Source organism: Tribolium madens, unplaced genomic scaffold, assembly GCF_015345945.1.
Source record: "Tribolium madens isolate multiple individuals breed KSU strain unplaced genomic scaffold, Tmad_KSU_1.1 Scaffold_97;HRSCAF=244;Tcas5.2_LG3a, whole genome shotgun sequence".
Taxonomy (NCBI): domain Eukaryota; kingdom Metazoa; phylum Arthropoda; class Insecta; order Coleoptera; family Tenebrionidae; genus Tribolium; species Tribolium madens.
Genome location: NW_025401069.1, coordinates 7,998,153 through 8,006,593, shown reverse-complemented (window position 1 = coordinate 8,006,593; position 8,441 = coordinate 7,998,153).

Genomic DNA, 8,441 nt, shown 5'->3' with positions numbered 1-8,441 from the left:
TAACAAGTTTTCTTAAATCATTCTTTTACATCTATATCTCAGCAGTCTGCTAATGTTATTAATATTGCGTCCTTGTTTTAAAGTATATTGAAACTCCTGTTTTAATTAAATATCCTTCGAACCAGATTTGGTGTCCTGAACATGAATCATTGATGGCAGCTATTTACTCAAACAGCGTGTACTGAAATTACCGCAAGTGTTGAGAATTACAGGGGGGTGTCGGTAATGGGCTGAGACGGTTGCCGTATGACGATGCATTTCGTCATGAATATCGATCATCTTCAGAGTGGGTTATCGGGATGTTGTGGAATTATCATGCTTGTATATTTAGCGGTAGCGGCGGTGTCAAGCTGGGAAACGATCGCTATTATAAAGCTTTTATTACGAACCATGATGCCCCGTTCTAACTTACTTAACTTTGTACACTGTAATCTAATTCTTGTAAAGCTTCGGAGCTGGGGTAGTGTTGAGTAGGATGATGCTTTTTAGTCGTCAGATTGGTGCTGTCATTTGCCATAATGGAATAGATGATATTAATGCTAACAACACAGTGACATACTCCTTACCTAGTCAAAGCGGTGGAGATTCAAAAAAATATTCAAACAATAATATCTTTCTTACTTCTTACTTCAAAATATTGTATATTTTGAGATAAGTTCAATAAGTTCAATAAACATGTTTCTTCTTTACAATTCATTATGTTTGTAATTCAATACTAACATGCAAAGCCAAAGTATCTACAAATCACGCAATGTTTTTCTGCTTGCTATTATATTATTACGGTAATACTTCTAGAATAAAACAATAAATCTAGTCTCTAGTTTAACAGGACGTTACAAGAATATAATATCTGGAGTATTAGTAGGTTATGGGTTATGTTAGACATACTCACATGAAAATATCAAAGTAGGTAATAAAGAAACTGTTTTTTATTTATTTATTTGTCTTACCAACATTAGAAAATTTAGCTTTTATAACATCTTATTGTAAGAATTAGGTACTTTAAAAAAATTTCGTTCTAAGCATTATTTCTACCGTCATATTTACATTTTTACTTAGTTTTAAACAGTTTGTTGTCCAACATTGGGTAAGAACACAATTTATATTTGGCACATAATTTTAGTTTACTTTGGACGCTCTTGTAACATTTATGCACTTTTTGTTATTTTTTTTTAGTGTGTTAGTGGTTAATTGTCCAGATTAGTTGTCTATTTAGGATTTTGAATTTTTATATAATTATTACACCTAATAATACTCAATATTTATACGAAGTTTAGTGTAAAAGAAAGATTTGTTTTTTTTTTTAAATTCATTCATCATTTATTACTTTTATTTCTAGAATTGTCTACACCCCGTTTTTTAAAATTGTTTTTTACAAAGTTTTTTATTTATTTCAAAAAACATTTATTTTCGGTACTTTTAAAATCAGGAAATTATATGTGTATAAATTTGGATATTTCTTATGATTTCATTAAAAAGTTTTGGTGGATTAAATTAAAAACATTAAATTTCTTTTAATTAAATTTAATATACATTACAAGTATTTGAATACCTAGGTACAAAAATATAAAACAACACAATTTTCCAAAGAAGGCAACAAACGAATAGAAATTATTTTAGATAACAAAAAACGTAAAGAGTGCAACAGAGGAAAAATATGTACTTCTAATTATTGTGGCTAAAAAATACAAGAATACAAACACAATTTAACGGGTGAAATTATGTTTTAAAATAGAATTTTAATGTGTCAGGTTGAATTCTGTTTGTGTTCATTATTTCCATACCAAGAGGCTCCAAAAGAAATAAAAAAAACAACATGAAAAAACATTGCTAAAACAATTTTTAATAACCTCGTTACGTTTTAGATAACAAAACTGTAAAACGACTCTGAAACGGTTTGACAATTATTATTGAAAAAGATTTTTTTAAACATTAGTAGGTACCTGATGCTTTAGAAGTATTTCTGTTTTTCTAGTAAAGTATGTAGGCAATAATTAATAAAATATTTGCAAATAAACACAATTATTTTTTGTTTTTGAACGTTGTCAAACTGATGACTTGTCTGTATATCTATTTACTTGTATCATATAAAACAAAGTCATTCTTAATCATCTATTTCATTCTTCACATTAAGTTGTAAATTATATTTATAAAAAAAATAAAAATAAAATAAGGTTGTATTTCTTTCTCAAACAACCCTTTTTTACAAAGGCCACGTGTATTATGCGACATAAATAATGTCAAAACGTGTATTAAGGGGATAATGGGCATACGATTATCTACGCTTTAGATCTTTATTAATGGCTCAATACAACAGCATCATTTCGTCCCTTCAAAATGTTGACAGATTAAGTTTATTGTTCAACATTTCGATTTTATTTTTTACACTTTGCTTTTCACACATTTTACGTGCATTTTAGTAAAACGCATTTCTATTTTTACGTGACTTTATTTTGCATCTTAAGATGCGTGGGGACATAACTCCTCTTTATCGGAAGCTGGCTTTAAGATTCAATTTATTCAACTGGCCCGCATAAGCCTCCTAATGCAAGTCCCGGACTTCGGCATTCTACCGTTCTGAAGTTATTGTTTTCCCTTTTACCCTTGCGATTTAATCTGATCGGTAGCCATGAAATTTGATTTTGTTTGAAAGGTGGACCTGCTCATCCTATATTGAATTTTACTACCGGACACGCTGTTTATAATGAGATGATTCGAGTCAAAGGCGCCGAATTATGGTAAAATACTTCGACATAAACGGGGCTACTATCTTCCCAAACTAACAAACATACCAGGTGAATAAAAAGTATGGAACCAAACATTTTTTGCTTAAACTATTTATTTAAAAAAAAACTAATTGATGAGTGATAAAGTACAATAAAAATGTGATGATTTAACAAGAATAAAATTTTTCGAAATTTCCTTTTGTTTTTGAGTTCTACGAAAAAATTAATTTTTTTAAATGGCAACCCACTATAAAATCATTTTACTCATAAAAGCTATACTCTAAGGATTACAATACAACTATCTACTTTATATTTCATTTTTTCAAAAATTTTTTTTTACTTAAGGCTCCAGACCTCCTGAAAGCTGGCGTATACCTATTACATGTAAATTTATTTCATTGTTTTTAGCCGCAAATTTAGATTTGAAGAGTTTCTTGATGTTTGTAGTGTTTCTTTAAAGGTAGATAGAGACCAGGATAATATTTCCGCTTTAAATAAGTTAATAGATATTTTTTTATTGAATAAAATGTGAAAATCTTAATTATTAAGATTTTTTGATAACGGTATACCGTATTGAATTAAAGAAAAAAAACATTTTATAGGTAATTTAAAAATACAGTTCCCTGTTATAAAGCGAATTTGATAATTGTTCTTGCTTCTTTGATAAAATTTTGACAAAAAAAAATCGCATAACTCAAAAACAAAACAAAATTTCGTTCTGAAAATATGATCACATTTTTTATATTACTCTAATTTATATTAATTATTATTTTCTGGAGGCAAATGATTAAAAATAAAATCGCTTGGTTCCATACTTTATATTCACCCTGTATAATTTAATAACAGTATGCATTTTGTTGATCATATTCCTATAATAAAAACCACAAAACGTATTTACTCATTAATTGCCTGTTCTTGTTAAATTATCGGTTGTGAACTATGGAGAATCTTGTTTTCTCCACTACACTGCCTGAAATGTTTAATTTGACACAAAGCAGCGCCATTTTAGCTCTCTAATGAACACTTAAAATCCGTGGAGGTAGACAGAAGATGTAGTACATCAGTGGAAAGAGAAGTTAAGTAAGGATATGTGAGTTTAGTATTATTACTCGCTCTCAATATTAATGAAGTATTTGATCACTCACAAAGGAGTGATTTTGCAAGGTGGAGTGGCGGGTATAATAATTAACCGTTAGGTAATAAGTTGTAATACACTAGAGAATGCACACATAACTCACAACTTGTAGATGAAAAGCTTATATCTATGTTACACCACCTCACTTAGACCGCCGCTCGCATACAGATACGGTACCTAGAGAAGATGTGGCATTTCCATAAGGCTTTCGATCGCTTTGACAACAAGGATACTTGTCAAAGATCACCCTTGATAACATTATGCATAATGTAGCTCGGCGTCTATAAGCCATTCGAACAGACCTATTCTCTATTTGGGTGCTATACATGTGTATTAACAGATATTGTGTGCATACTTGCTCAACATACTCGAATAACCATTTGCTTGATAAAGTTTTATTTCCATCCATTGCCCAGACACAAAGTTTTAATGAAATTGGTGTTGTAGGTTACAAACTTATTTTAATAGGGAAGCATCACGGCTAAAATAATGCAAATAGTTTTTCAATTGTTACAGCATTTTAGCATAGATCACAAGAACTGAATGTGAATCCAAAATTTGCAACATTTGTTTATAGCTATAAATTGGTGATTTACTTATAGATTACCTACTTAGCTTTATTTGAAAGAGTTTTTTTCGTAGACCATTTTTGTTACTTAAATATTTGAACTGTGAAGTTAGAACTTCATATATGATATGTTAATTTAAGTTTAGTTTGAATGATATATTCTATGTTTCTAGCAAGCTTTAAACTATTGTTTGTTTGACCGTAATTGAAATACATAAAAGCTTCATATAAACATCATCTCTGAAAAACAAACTTTGACCATAAAAGAGCTTAAAGCACTTTAGGATCATTCTCAGTTGAGATTATTCTGTCTCTGTCTTCAAAAATATTAACTATTTTAGCAACATTCAGTCGACGTCCAGACTGAAGTGACTAAATTGAATTACGTTCAAAAGCAAAGTTCGTGGAGTTTCTGTAAGCTACAAAAGCTTGTTGTGCAACACTGTGAAAATGTTTAAATAAAGTATAATTAAAAAGGTAATTATTTTCTAAACACTTTATTTTCCTTCTCTAAAAGTCCGTTCTGAAATAATTATATTTCCATAACTAAACGCCCGAAGGCTTTTTAGATATATTCGTATGTTATACATTTTTTATTATTTAATATTACTTTAACATTATAAATGCTAGTGTAATCCACAGTAGCTTTACTACTAACTTTAATAAATTTATTGTTTTTTATTTGAGCTTGACGGTATTGCTAATAAAATCATGCTAACCCGTTAGCGCTTAAAAAGACCACTCTGATTTATTATGCAATTTAGTTTGCAACACAAAATTTTTGATTTTTTTAAGCTTAGTCATTATTGATAAAAAACAGCAAGTTCCACTATTTTAAGAACCATTCTTGATTAATATCTTTGTTATTACCAAAAAACAACATTATATACACAAAAGGCAAAAATTGTCCATTTAAATTCTCCAAATTAATTGTAGATTTAGAAACACATTTAGAATTATCCATCTAAAGCTTTTTTATAGAAAAAAAGTTTGGACTTTAGCACATTCAATATTTTAGTTGGTATTTATTACGAGTGTTTCAAAATTAGTTTGTTTTATGGTACATTATATTATAAGTGATAGAGATGCATAATTATAGGCGATTGTGAATTTTGACCGACGAGTGCGCTTGCGCACGAGTGGGACACTTCTCACGAGTTTCATAATGGTATTTCGATCACGTTTGATCTTACAGGTGCAACTATCCAAAAAATGAAGTTTCATTCAAGTAAAATATTCACATATAAAAATATAATAGTAAATATAATAGTAAATATAATATAATAGTCAAATTTACTCACTTGTGAATAATATTTGATTTATATCACCGAAAACAATGGTCTAAGGTAGCTCAAAAACTCAACCTGTAAGATAAAAATATTTTTTATAACTTAATTTGGGCAGTTTAAATTCTCTATTATGAAAAAATCAATTTTAATTAATTTTGGTGCTTTCTAAAGATTTATTGTGTCTAAATGCCTGGTTTAAAAGAAATATTAAATAACTTTGATGGCCAAATACAAACACAACCGGCAGTAAATATTGATCAGCAGAAAAAGTGGAAACGACGATTCAGAGGTGGATGGAGGTTCAACAAGAATAAAATTAGAGATGATTTCCTATTGTATCCATTCTCACAGTCAAAATAACATTAGGTCCAAATTATAACGCATTTTATGTTGACGGGGTAGTAAGTGTAAGCCAGTTTTGGGGGAAATAGAAGAGAGAAAACTACTGAAATATGTACGAGAAGTTTTGTTTTTAGTGGCTTTCTCGAAACTGTCGCCTTCCCCGTTCACAGTACGAGATTTGATGTTATTGTAACATTAAATACGTTGCTAACGTAATAAATGTCTCCAAACGCAACCATTTTTTTAAAGGAAATAAAATTCTTTCTCTCGTGGATTCAGTTTATATTAATTAAATTGATTGGGGCTTTTATTTCTGCGTTCGTTTCAGAAAAGACCTTTAATTTTGTACAAAACCGAAGTCTCGACTAATTTGATAATTCGTTTTTGTATAACTGTCGTTTTACAGTTCTGTTGCTTAAAGCTCATGGCGTTTTCAGGTCGTACTGGACCTTTTCTGTAGCCTTAATTTCAAATATAATGTTCAAATAAGCCCGTACACAATTTGCTATATATTTTTTCTCTTTATTCAAGCCAGTTATTTGATTTTAGCTCGGCTAACTCAATATATCCTCTCTCCGTATTCAGTTTTGGGTAAATTCAGTTGTCTCACACGAGAAGAGTATTTGTTTTATAAATATTTTATATTCAATTGAAAATTAGATCGTCAGGAGTATCGGTGAAAATCAATACGAACCCTTAGACTAACAAGACCAAGAAAAAGCTTTTCACTTCTACTACTATAGTTCCAATTTTACGACGAGACCGCATTGAATAGCTCTACTTCAACATCCTGATTTAATCGACTATAAAAGAGTCATACCGTTGCCTTGTTTTATTTACGAGGGCTGCTTAAACAAACAGTAATGTGACTAAGTGGCTGACTAAATTACTTCCACCACGAAAGATTATAACTACCAAGCTAAATTATTTTACACAAATACATGACAATTTTTTTCTAAAAATATGCTTGCAGGAAGTTTTCTTAATATTGTAAAATTACTTAATTTAATGATCTTTTAATAAATACACACAACAATACATAAAATAAAACCAGATTAAGATTTAGGACATAAAACTAGGTCTAATAATGTCAATATAATTTTTTTTAGATAACTAAATATAAGTCGACTAGAATAGAATTCACCGAATTCAAAGCTGAAAAACAACAAAAGCTTTAAAAAATGTTTTTGAAGTCATGTTATTCATCAGCACCGGAAATATTTATTCGCTCTTGTATCCTCGCTTTTCCCCTGAGGAAGCACTTGTTAAAACAACTAAGTTGTACTTATATTTGGTATTATTGAAAGAAAGTTGAGAATTGAAAAAAACATTATTTGAAATAAAAGCTAATATATATTATAATATCTTGCTGTTTATGCGTTTTTGCAAACTTTTATAGGCAATCTGCACACGCTTACATATCACTATAAAGAAACGTTCTCGAATAGAAGAGAATATCAAGTGAATTTGTTATTTGAATTTGAAGAGAATTAAAGAAAAAATATATTTTTGATAAAAGACATTGTGTACATAATAAATTAGTTATCAAAAATATCAAAATTATAAACTTGTTTTACTCATACACTCGTACTTCCCGGTGCATTCCAATCAACGAATAAAAATATAAGTTTTTGAATAGAAGCAACTTCTCAAATTATACGTAATAGTGAGTTTACTCCATTATTAGCTGAAAACTTTAGTTCACTACTTGTGCATTATTCAAAGTTTTTAACAGACATTTAAAAAGCTAAGGTAAGTCTGTTACAAATAAAGTATTTGTACTAAATAAATTTATAAACATTGTTAATTTCTAGGACGCAAGATGCAATAATTTTATAAATTGAAACCAAATAAAGTGTATGTTTTTATTATTGCAGTGTAAATTTCAGCATATGGCCCTATCCTATAGTAACTATTCATTTTTTACAAGAATTTCTTGGTTTTCTTTCTTTTTATAAAATTAATTTGTATTTTTTATTTATGTGTATGTAACTCTTCTACATTCATTACACAATATTCAAATTTTCGGTGCACTGTTTGGACATTTAGTGGTCATTTGATTGAATAATTGCAACCCATTCGAACCAAAATAATGTAAATAAACACTGATTTATTTCCAATCTTCAAAACTTAAGGGAAGTAACACTAATTTATTAAATGTATCGACAGATCATTTTATCAAACCGCATCTTTGAAATAAAATTAGGTTTATGCAGGCTGTCCAAAAAATAGTTAAAAGAAAAGATGCTTTTTTTCACTTTTCTTCAATTATCTCAATAACCGATGGACATAAATTCACAAAAGTTTTTCTGGAGTAATTCTTTTTTGATGCGATATAAAAATAGTGTCTCTTAATTAAAGGAAGAAAGGCACTAGAGTCA